This window comes from Triticum dicoccoides, chromosome 2B, assembly GCF_002162155.2.
Source record: "Triticum dicoccoides isolate Atlit2015 ecotype Zavitan chromosome 2B, WEW_v2.0, whole genome shotgun sequence".
Classification (NCBI taxonomy): Eukaryota; Viridiplantae; Streptophyta; class Magnoliopsida; order Poales; family Poaceae; genus Triticum; species Triticum dicoccoides.
The window spans coordinates 645,697,878-645,709,736 of record NC_041383.1 but is presented as its reverse complement, the minus strand read 5'-3'; positions in this window follow the sequence as shown (position 1 = coordinate 645,709,736).

Genomic DNA, 11,859 nt, shown 5'->3' with positions numbered 1-11,859 from the left:
TAAATTTATTACAGTGGGAATTTTCTCTAATAATTTTTGGAGTTAGGGAAGTATTGATACTCTTGCATTCTTTACAGACTGTACTGTTTTGACAGATTGCTGTTATGTTTGCATTGTTTGCATATGTTTGCTTGTTTAATGATTCTATTTGAGGATATAAGTGTTAAATATGCAGAGGCATTTAGTATGCGATGTTGAATAATAATTTTAGTGATTTGGTACAGTAGAAAATGATAAGGTTTTGCATTGGTTTATACTAACCTATCTCACGAGTTCTTGTTGAGTTTGTTGTGAATGAAGCTTTTGATAAAAATAAGAGAAATCATGATATGAGAGGAATTAAGGAGACATAAAAGTTCAAGCTTGGGGATGCCCAAGGCACCCCAAGATAATATTTCAATAAGTCTCAAGCATCTAAGCTTGGGGATGCCCTGGTAGGCATCCCACCTTTCTTCTTCAACAACTATCGGTTAGTATCGGTTGAGCCTAAGTTTTTGCTTCTTCACATGAGTTCTGCTATCCTTGCAATGTCATTTTATTTTGTTTTGCTTGTTGTTTGAATACAATACCAAGATCTGAAATTCTTAAATGTTAGAGAGTCTTCACATAGTTGCACAATTATTTGACTACTCATTGATCTTCACTTGTATCTTTTTGGAGTAGTTTGCCATTTACTCGTGTGCTTCACTTATATCCTATGAGTAAATGGTTGAATGAGTTGAATGTCATAAATCTGAAATTATATATGTTTCATTTGCTTACTCCATGGGGAGTAATGACTTCACATCTAAGAAGTAGAGGTTGTAAATTTATTGACGGTTAGCAAGCATTGTTTTAGTCATTTGAACAATTCATGAAATAATATTGAAGGAAGAGAGATTTCACATATAAATATATTATCATAGACATCTTTTATAATTGTGAGCACTCATTAAGTATGACATGCTAAAGAGTTGATGTTGGACAAGGAAGACAACGTAATGGGTTATGTTTTCTCACATCTCAGTTAAAGTATATTGTCATGGATCATTCAAACATGTTGAGCTTGCCTTTCCCCCTCATGCTAGCCAAAATTCCTTGCACCAAGTAGAGATACTACTTGTGCTTCCAAATATCCTTAAACCCAGTTTTGCCATGAGAGTCCATCATATCTACCTATGGATTGAGTAAGATCCTTCAAGTAAGTTGTCATCGGTGCAAGCAATAAAAATTGCTCTCTAAATATGCATGACTTATTAGTGCGGAGAAGATAAGCTTTGTACGATCTTGTTATGGAAGCAATAAAAGCGACGGACTGCATAATAAAGGTCCATATACAAGGGGCAATATAAAGTGACATTCTTTCGCATTAAGATTTTGTGTATCCAACCCTAAAAGCGCATGACAACCTCTGCTTCCCTCTGCGAAGGGCCTATCGTTTACTTTATGTCTTTTACTTTATGCAAGAGTCAAGGTGATCTTCACCTTTCCCTTTTTCATTTTATCCGTTGGCAAGCACTTTGTGTTAGGGTGATCCTGATATATATATATCCAATTGGATGTACGTTAGCATGAACTATTATTGTTTACATCACCCAAAGGTGAATATGTTTGGAGGCAGCATTATAAGCCCCTATCTTTATCTGTGTCTGATTAAAACTTCATAACCACAAGTATTGCGTGAGTGTTAGCAATTGTAGAAGACTATATGATAGTTGAGTATGTGAAGTTTGCTAAATAAAAGCTCTGACATAGACCCTTCCTGAAAATAGGATGAATTGCAATTGTTTGATGACTAAGAATGAAGTTTGCTAGTTTTCAAGAATGTTTATGGTCTATGCTTTGACATGTGAATTGCTTGTTACTTTATCGTGAGAAGTTTTATGAGATGAACCACTGTTATCACATATTTTCATGCTAGAAAGGGTGATTGAAATTATTATTGATCAAACTTGTGCACCTTCTAGCATTCACACTTCATAAATTCTTTCTTTATCATTTACCTACTCTAGGACGAGTAGGAATTAAGCTTGGAGATGTTGATACGTCTCCAATGTACCTATAAATTATGAAGCATTCATGCTATTTTATTATCTGCTTTGAATGATCACGGGCTTTATTTTACACTTTTATATTACTTTTGGGACTAACCTATTAACCGGAGGCCCAGCCCATATTGTTGTTTTATTGCCTGTTTTAGTATTTCAAAGAAAAGGAATATCAAACGGAGTCCAAACGAAATGAAACCTTCGGCAGCGTTATTTTTGGGAAGAATATCACCTAGGAGACTTGGAGTTCACGTCAGAAGAGCCTTGAGGAGGCCACGAGATAGGAGGGTGCGCCCCCCTACTAGGCGCGCCCCCTGTCTCGTGGGCCCCTCGAGCACCCCCGACCGACTTCTTTCGCCTATATAAGCCTACGCACCCTAAAACCATCGAATATCAAGATAGATCGGGAGTTCCGCCGCCGCAAGCCTCTGTAGCCACCAAAAACCTCTCGGGAGCCCATTCCGGCACCCTGCCGGAGGAGGAACCCATCACCGGTGGCCATCTTCATCATCCCGGCGCTATCCATGATGAGGAGGGAGTAGTTCACCCTTGGGCTGAGGGTATGTACCAGTAGCTATGTGTTTGATCTCTCTCTCTCTCTCATCTTCTCTCTCGTGTTCTCTCTATGGCACGATCTTGATGTATCCCGAGCTTTGCTATTATAGTTGGATCTTATGATGTTTCTCCCCATCTACTCTCTTGTGATGAATTGAGTTTCCCTCTTGAAGTTATCTTATCGGATTGAGTCTTTGATTTGAGAACACTTGATGTATGTCTTGCCGTGTTTATCTGTGGTGACAATGGGATATCACGTGCCACTTGATGTATATTTTGGTGACCAACTTGCGGGTTCCGCCCATGAACCTATGCATAGGGGTTGGCACACGTTCTCTTGACTCTCCGGTAGAAACTTTGGGGCACTCTTTGAAGTACTTTGTGTTGGTTGGATAAATCTGAGATTGTGTGATGCATATCGTATAATCATGTCCACGGATACTTGAGGTGACAATGGAGTATCTAGGTGACATTAGGGTTTTGGTTGATTTGTGTCTTAAGGTGTTATTCTAGTACGAACTCTTGAATATATTGATCCGAAAGAAAAACTTTGAGGTGGTTTTGTACCCTACCATAATCTCTATGTTTGTTCTCCGCTATTAGTGGCTTTGGAGTGACTCTCTGTTGCATGTTGAGGGATTGTTATATGATCTATCTATGTTATTATTGTTGAGAGAACTTGTGATACGTCTCCGTCGTATCTACTTTTCCAAACATTTTTGCCCTTGTTTTGGACTCTAACTTGTATGATTTGAATGGAACTAACCCGGACTGACGTTGTTTTCAGCAGAATTGCCATGGTGTTGTTTTATGTGTAGAAAATATAAGTTCTCGGAATGACCTGAAACTCCACGGAACACCTTAGAAAAACAATAAAAAATCCTCACCAAAGATGAAGACCAGGGGCCCCACACCCTGTCCACGAGGGTGGGGGGCGCCCCCTGGGCGCGCCACCCTACCTCGTGGGCCCCCTGGTGGCCCTCCGACGCCAACTCCAACTCTATATATTGGCTTTCGGGGAGAAAAAAAATAAGAGAGAAGAAATCATCGTGTTTTACGATACGGAGCTGCCGCCAAGCCCTAATCTCTCTCGGGAGGGCTGATCTAGAGTCCGTTCGGGGCTCCGGAGAGGGGGATTTGTCGTCGTCGTCATCATCAACCATCCCTCATCACCAATTTCATGATGCTCACCCCGTGCGCGAGTAATTCCATCATAGGCTTGCTGGACGGTGATGGGTTGGATGAGATTTATCATGTAATCGAGTTAGTTTTGTTAGGGTTTGATCCCTAGTATCCATTATGTTCTGAGATTGATGTTGCTATGACTTTGCTATGCTTAATGCTTGTCACTAGGGCCCGAGTGTCATGATTTCAGATCTGAACCTATTATGTTTTTATGAATATATGTGTGTTCTTGATCCTATCTTGCAAGTCTATAGTCACCTACTATGTGTTATGATCCGGCAACCCCGAAGTGACAATAATCGGGACCACTCCCGGTGATGTCCATAGTTTGAGGAGTTCATGTATTCACTATGTGCTAATGCTTTGTTCCGGTTCTCTATTAAAAGGAGGCCTTAATATCCCTTAGTTTCCAATAGGACCTCGCTGCCACGGGAGGGTAGGACAAAAGATGTCATGCAAGTTCTTTTCCATAAGCATGTATGACTATATACGAAATACATGCCTACATTACATTGATGAACTGGAGCTAGTTCCGTGTCACCCTATGTTATGATTGTTACATGACGAACCGCATCCGGCACAATTATCCATCGCTAATCCGGTGCCAACGAGTTTTCCATATACTGGTTCTCGCTTATTTACTTTTCCGTTGCTACTGTTACAATCACTACAAAATACCAAAAACATTACTTTTGTTGTCTTTACTTTTGTTACCGTTACCACCACTATCATATTACTTTGCTACTAAACACTTTGATGCAGATACTAAGTTTCCAGGTGTGGTTGAATTGACAACTCAGCTGCTAATACTTGAGAATATTCTTTGGCTCCCCTTGTGTCGAATCAATAAATTTGGGTTGAATACTCTACACTCGAAAACTGTTGCGATCCCCTATACTTGTGGGTTATCAAGATCTTTTTCTGGCGCCGTTGCCGGGGAGCATAACTCTATTCTTTGAGTTACTTGGGATTTATATCTGCTGGACACTATGAAGAACTTAAAAGACGATCGCACTACTATTTTGCTCTCAACTACGAGGGGAGGTAAGGAACTGCCATCTAGCTCTGCACTAGATTCTCCTTCTGTTATAAGTAAGCTTGCGACACCTAAACCTGCTTGAGCTATGAATTCTGATATGTCGCATGTTATTGATGATGCCACTTCTGCTATGCATGATACTTGTGATGAAACTACTTCTGTGCTTGATACTACTGTGCCCCTTGGTGAATTTCTTGTTGAGCAAATTGCTAGGTCTAGAGAAAGAGAAATTATTGAATCTGAATACGATGATGAGAGTGATGATGAAAATATGCCTCCTATTCCTGAGGGTTATCTTTTTGATGCAGAATCTTCTGCAGCTATTTTTGCTTGCCAGGATAGATATGAACTTAAGAGGTTGCTAGTTAAATGGAGTAAAGAATCTTTTAGAGATAGAATGAGACCCGACCCTGCTTTTGCTACTTCACCTATTTGTGTTCCCGATAAGGATTATTATGATTTTTCTGTTGATCCAGATATAATTACTTTGATTGAATCTTATCCTTTCTATGGTTATGAATCTAAAACTGTTGTGGCACATCTTACTAAGTTGAATGATATAGCTGCCCTGTTTACTAATGATGAGAGATCGCGCTACCTTTATTTACTCAAAATATTTCCTTTCTCATTAAAGGGTGATGCTAAGATATGGTATAATTCTCTTGATCCTGGTTGTGTGCAAAGTCCCCAGGATATGATTTATTACTTCTCTACTAAATATTTCCCTGCTCATAAGAAACAAGCTGCCTTGAGGGAAATATACAACTTCGTGCAAATTGAAGAAGAGAGTCTCCCACAAGCTTGGGGGCGGCTTCTCAAGTTACTTAATGCTTTGCCTGATCATCCTCTTAAGAAACTTGAAATACTTGATATCTTTTATAATGGACTAACTAATGCTTCCAGAGATTACCTGGATAGTTGTGCTGGTTCTCTTTACAGGGAAAGAACACCGGATGAAGCTGAAATTCTATTGAATAATATGTTGACAAATGAAAATAATTGGGCACCTCCTGAGCCACCTCCAGAGCCAGCTGCAGAGCCAATTACTGAGCCTATTCCTAAACCAACTCCAAAGAAGAGAGGTGTTCTATTTCTCAGTCCCGAAGATATGCAAGAGGCAAAGAAATCTATGAAAGAAAAAGGTATTAAAGCTGAAGATGTTAAGAATTTACCTCCTATTGAAGAAATACATGGTCTTAATTTACCGCCTGTTGAAGAAGTATATGATCTCAATTATTTATTTACTGAAGAGCCTCCCGATATCCCGACACAGGTAGTGAAGGTAAATTCTCTCTATAGATATGATAAAGCTGAAGTCCCTCCTACTAAAATTGCTAGTCAGTGCTTGGATGAGTTTGATGACTTTATGTTTAAGCAAGATGACTTTAATGCTTATTTTGGTAGACAATTAAAACAGAATACCTTTATGATTAAACGCTTGGGTGATTATATGGCTGATATTAGAGGTGAACTTAAACTTGTTAGAAAACATGCCTCTATGGTCACCACTCAAGTAGAACAAGTACTTAAAGCTCAGAAAGAAGTGCTTGATGAAATGAATAGTAAGAAAAATGATTATGATGTTAGAGTGGCTACTAGAACTGGTAGAATGACTCAGGAACCTTTGTATCCTGAAGGCCACCCTAAGAGAATCGAGCAAGATTCTGAGAGAAATAATATCGATGTACCTAGTTCTTCTAAGAGGAAGAAAAAGAAAAATGATAGGACTTTGCAAACAGCTGGTGAACCTATTACTGAACCACCTGAGAATCCAAATGATTTCTCTATGTCTGATGCTGAAACACAATCAGGTGATGAACATGAACCTAGTGATAATGTTAATGATGATGTTCATGTTGATGCTCAACCTAGTAATGATAATGATGTAGAAATTGAACCTGCTGTTGATCTTGATAACCCACAATCAAAGAATCAACGTTATGATAAAAGAGACTTCGTTGCTAGGAAACATGGTAAAGAAAGGGAACCATGGGTTCAGACACCCATGCCTTTTCCTCCGAAACCATCCAAGAAAAAGGATGATGAGGATTTTGAGCGCTTTGCTGAAATGATTAGACCCATCCTTTTGCATATGCGATTAACTGATGTGCTCAAAACAAATCCTTATGCTAAGTATATGAAGGATATCATTACTAATAAAAGAAAGATACCTGAAGCTGAAATTTCCACCATTCTTGCTAATTATACTTTTAAGGGTGGAACACCAAAGAAAGTGGGAGATCCCAGAGTACCTACTATACCATGCTCCATTAAGAGAAATTATGTTAAAACTACTTTATGTGATCTTGAAGCCGGTGTTAGTGTTATGCCTCTTTCTTTATATCGTAGACTTGACTTGAATAAGTTGACACCTACTGAAATATCTTTGCAAATGGCTGATAAATCAACTGCTATACCTGTTGGTATTTGTGAGGATGTGCTTGTTGTGGTTGCAAACGTTACTATTTTAACGAACTTTGTTATTCTTGATATTCCCGAGGATGATAGTATGTCTATTATTCTTGGAAGACCTTTTCTTAATACTGCAGGGGCTGTTATTGATTGCAACAAAGGCAATGTCACTTTTCATGTTAATGGCAATGAGCACACGGTAGACTTTCCGAGAAAACAACCTCAAGTTTATAGTATCAACTCTATTGGAAAAATTCCATCGATCATATTTGGAGGTTTTGAATTTCCTCTCCCTACTGTCAAGAAAAAGTATGATATTCTTATTGTTGGGGATTTTCATATCCCCATTGAGGTAACTTAGTCATATTCGAAATTTCTCCGGTTCCATGATTATCGGAATGAGTTTGTTAACAAGACTTGATCAACCTTGTTAGTGGATTCTTTTTGATAAGCATGAGATGGACAAAACTAGAAGCAAAATTTTCTGTACCATCTTTATATTTCCTGTTATTTAGTAGAAATAAAGTAAAATAGTATTTTTCTGTCTGTCTCCCGACTTATCCGTGCAATATAAAAATACCCTGAAAATAAAAGTCCTCGGAATGCCATGCCAATTTAATATGATTTTTTCGGGAATATTTGAGGATTTACTATGCAAAAATCACTGCGGGGGGAGCTGCCACCTGGCTACGAGGGTGGAGGGCGCGCCCTACCCCCCTGGGCGCGCCCCCCTGCCTCGTGGGCCCACGGTGTCCCTCCTCCACTTATTCCTGCACCCATCTTCTTCTTCTGCCTCACACAAACACGAAAAATCAACTCAAGCACGAGTTCCAGCCCCCGTTGCTGTGATTTTCGATCTCCTTGCTCAAAGCACCTCTCACAAAACTGCTTGGGGAAATTGTTCCTTGGTATGTGACTCCTCCATTGGTCCAATTAGTTTTTTTTCTAGTGCTTTATTCATTGCAAATTTGTGCTACATAGGTGACCGTGTTCTTGAGCTTGCATGTCAAATTTATATGGTTCTAAGTAGTTCCAATGCTTTATATGGGCTCTAGGCATTTGTGGGAGTTGTTGCTATCAATTTTATTGAAGTTGGTTCACTTTTATTTGAAGTTACTAAGAATTTTAGAAATTTTTCAGAGGGAACAATATGTTTAGGAGGATGTTCCAAGGTGGACCTTCAAGGAAGCAAGGTCCCAGACTTGCAATACGTGATGCTGACGAGGAACCACCAAGAGATGCTCCTGTGAGGCCCTATGAATGGCCTTCGGAAAATTTTATGAATCAAGTGGGAATCAAAGAAGAATTTAGCGCATATTTGTGCAACGGCGGTCTTGAGGACTTTGAAGCTGACAAATGCCACCAGTATCATGATCTCACAAGTTCATTTGTGAGGAGGTTTGAGTTTTCATCTTCGCGTAATTCTCCTTCAGTCATGTTTGACCTTTATGACAAATCTTATACCATGGACTTAGAGGATTTCACTTCTGCTTGCAAACTTCCATCTTGGGGTAGTATCAGAGATCCCCCTAAATCTGAATATAGAGACTTTCTTGCTAGAATAACTGTGGGGGAATCTAGAGATATAACACAAGCCACTTTAGGGAGCATTCACTTTCCTGCTATACACTATTTTGCTCTCTTTATAGGTAGATGCATAAATGCTAAGGATGAAGCATGTCACTTGTGTGTCCCTGACCTCACATTCTCAGAAGTGCTGTGTTAGGAGACCAATCTTATCATATGGGAGCCATCGTAGCTCGTAGGTTGCATCAGAATATACATAACAAAGATTTCTTTGGAGGAATTTATGCAACCCGCTTAGCTAATTTTCTTGAGATAGACATTCGCGAGGGTGATATGGAGTTACCCCCTTCTTATTTAGATTTTGATTCTATGGCATCTCACCAGTTTGTTGAGAGGACTGAACCACCTCTCCAGTGTCGACTAATCTTTAACAAACGTCATGTAGTCCATATTGCTCTTCCTGCTCCTGCCTTCTTTGATTTTCAGACAAAAGGAAGATATATTATTACCAGAGAGGAGGCAGATGAGTACGAGAGGAGAGCGGAGGCTGATCGACGCCACGCTACAGCTCAGGCGGCGATAGCAGCTGCATCATAGTATGACCCCAGCTTCACCTACGGGTATCCGCCAGGCTATCCCTGGCAATAGACCAACTTAGGCCAAAAGCCTAAGCTTGGGGGAGTACGTATTTCCCACCGACATTACATTCATATTCACACACACTCATTGCTAGATGTCGGTGCTCATACTCTTTCATTGTAATATCCATGCTAGTTTATTTTCTTTTTCCTGCTTTCTTCTTGTGTGTTTGATAAACCTTAAGAAAAACCAAAAAAATAGTAGTAGTTTATTTCCTTGCTGTAGTAATTAAAAACAAAACCCAAAAATATTTCCCGTTCTTCTTTTGCTTGTTGGGAGCTTTCCCGTGTAAATAGTTTTTATTTCTTTTCCTTTCTTTGGGGGTCGAGAAGACTATATTGAAATTGCTTAGTGGCTCTTATATGCATGAATGATTATTTTAACTTAGAGCCCATATTACTTGTCTTCTCTCTTGAGTTGAATGCTTGCAGATTCCAGCTTAGTCCAATGCACATGCACTCTTATTATTATACACTTCATTCGGTCGTGCAAGTGAAAGGCAATAATGATGATATATGATGGACTTATTGGGATGAGAAAAGCTGGTATGAACTCAACCTCTCTTGTTTTTGTAAATATGATGATTCATTGTTTCTGATTCAGCTATTATGAAGTAAACATATTTGCAATGACATTTATAGATTATAGTTGCTTGTGCCATGCTTGATTAGCTATGAGTTATAATGGTTTACCTTGCGTGCCAACATGCTATTAGAATGATTATGATGTGGTATGATGGGATGGTATCCTCCTTTAAATGAATTGAGTGACTCGACTTGGCACATGTTCACGCATGTAGTTGAATCAAATCAACATAGCCTTCATGATATTTATGTTCATGGTGGATTATATCCTACTTGTGCTTGTATTCGGTGTAAATTAATTTTAATGCATGTTTACGGCTGTTGTCGCTCTCTTAGTTGGTCGCTTTCCAGTCTTTTGCTAGCCTTCACCTGTACTAAGCGGGAATACTGCTTGTACATCCAAACTCCTTAAACCCCAAAGTTGTTCCATATGAGTCCACTATACCTTCCTATATGCGGTATTTACTTGCCGTTCCAAGTAAATTTGTATGTGCCAAACTCCAAACCTTCAAATGAAATTCTGTTTTGTATGCTCGAGCAGCTCATGTTTCAACTAGGGCTGCCCTTATCTTCCATGTTAGGCGGTTATTCTCAAGAGGAGTGGACTCTGCTCCTCATTCACGAGAAAAATGGCTGGTCTTCGGGATGCCCAGTCCCATGCTTTATGCAAACTAAATCAAAATAACTGCAAACAAAACTCCCCCTATGACCCGTTGAATGTTGGAGGCACTCGTTGTTTCGAGCAAGCCATGGATTGATGCTTGTGGAGGAAGGGGAGTATAAACTTTACCATTCTGTTTGGGAACCGCCTATAATTTGTGTAGCATGGAAGATATCGTCATCTCATAGTTGTTGCGTTGACAGCAAAAGTATGCCGCTCAAAATGTTATTCAATCTCTATTTTAAAACCGAGCTCTGGCACCTCTACAAATCCCTGCTTCCCTCTGCGAAGGGCCTATCTATTTAATTTTATGTGGAATCATCACCCTTCTTATTAAAAAGCACCCGCTGGAGAGCACACTGTCGTTTGCATTCATTCTTATTGGTTTATATTGGGTATGACTTGACTGGATCTCTTTTACCATGAATTACAATGTTTAGTCAGTCCTTGATCTTTAAAGGTGCTCTGCATTTATGTTTTGCGGTCTCAGAAAGGGCTAGCGAGATACCATTTTGTTATATCATGTTATGATTATTTTGAGAAAGTGTTGTCATCCGAGTTTTGCTGTTATGGCTCGCTAGCTGATTATGCTATTGATATGAGTAATTGTGAGACCTTCGTGTTATTGTGAGTATGGTTAGTTCATAATAATTGCTAAAACTTGAATGCTGGCTTTTCATGTTTACAACAACAAGAGCAAACAGAGTTTGTAAAAGTTTTTCTTTTCCTCTTTCAGTTTGTCAACTGAAAGGATAAGCAAGGGTTTAAGTTTGGGGGAGTTGATACGTCTCTGTCGTATCTACTTTTCCAAACACTTTTTCCCTTGTTTTGGACTCTAACTTGTATGATTTGAATGGAACTAACCTGGACTGACGCTGTTTTCAGCAGAATTGCCATGGTGTTGTTTTATGTGCAGAAAATAAAAGTTCTCGGAATGACCTAAAACTCCACAGAACACCTTAGAAAAAACAATAAAAAATCCTCGCCAAAGATGAAGACCACTCCAACTCTATATATTGGCTTTTGGGAGAAAAAAATAAGAGAGAAGAAATCATCGCGTTTTACGATACAGAGCCGCTGCCAAGCCCTAATCTCTCTCGGGAGGGCTGATCTAGAGTCCGTTCGGGGCTCCGGAGAGGGGGATTCGTCGTCGTCGTCATCATCAACCATCCTCCATCACCAATTTCATGATGCTCACCCCGTGCGTGAGTAATTCCATCGTAGGCTTGC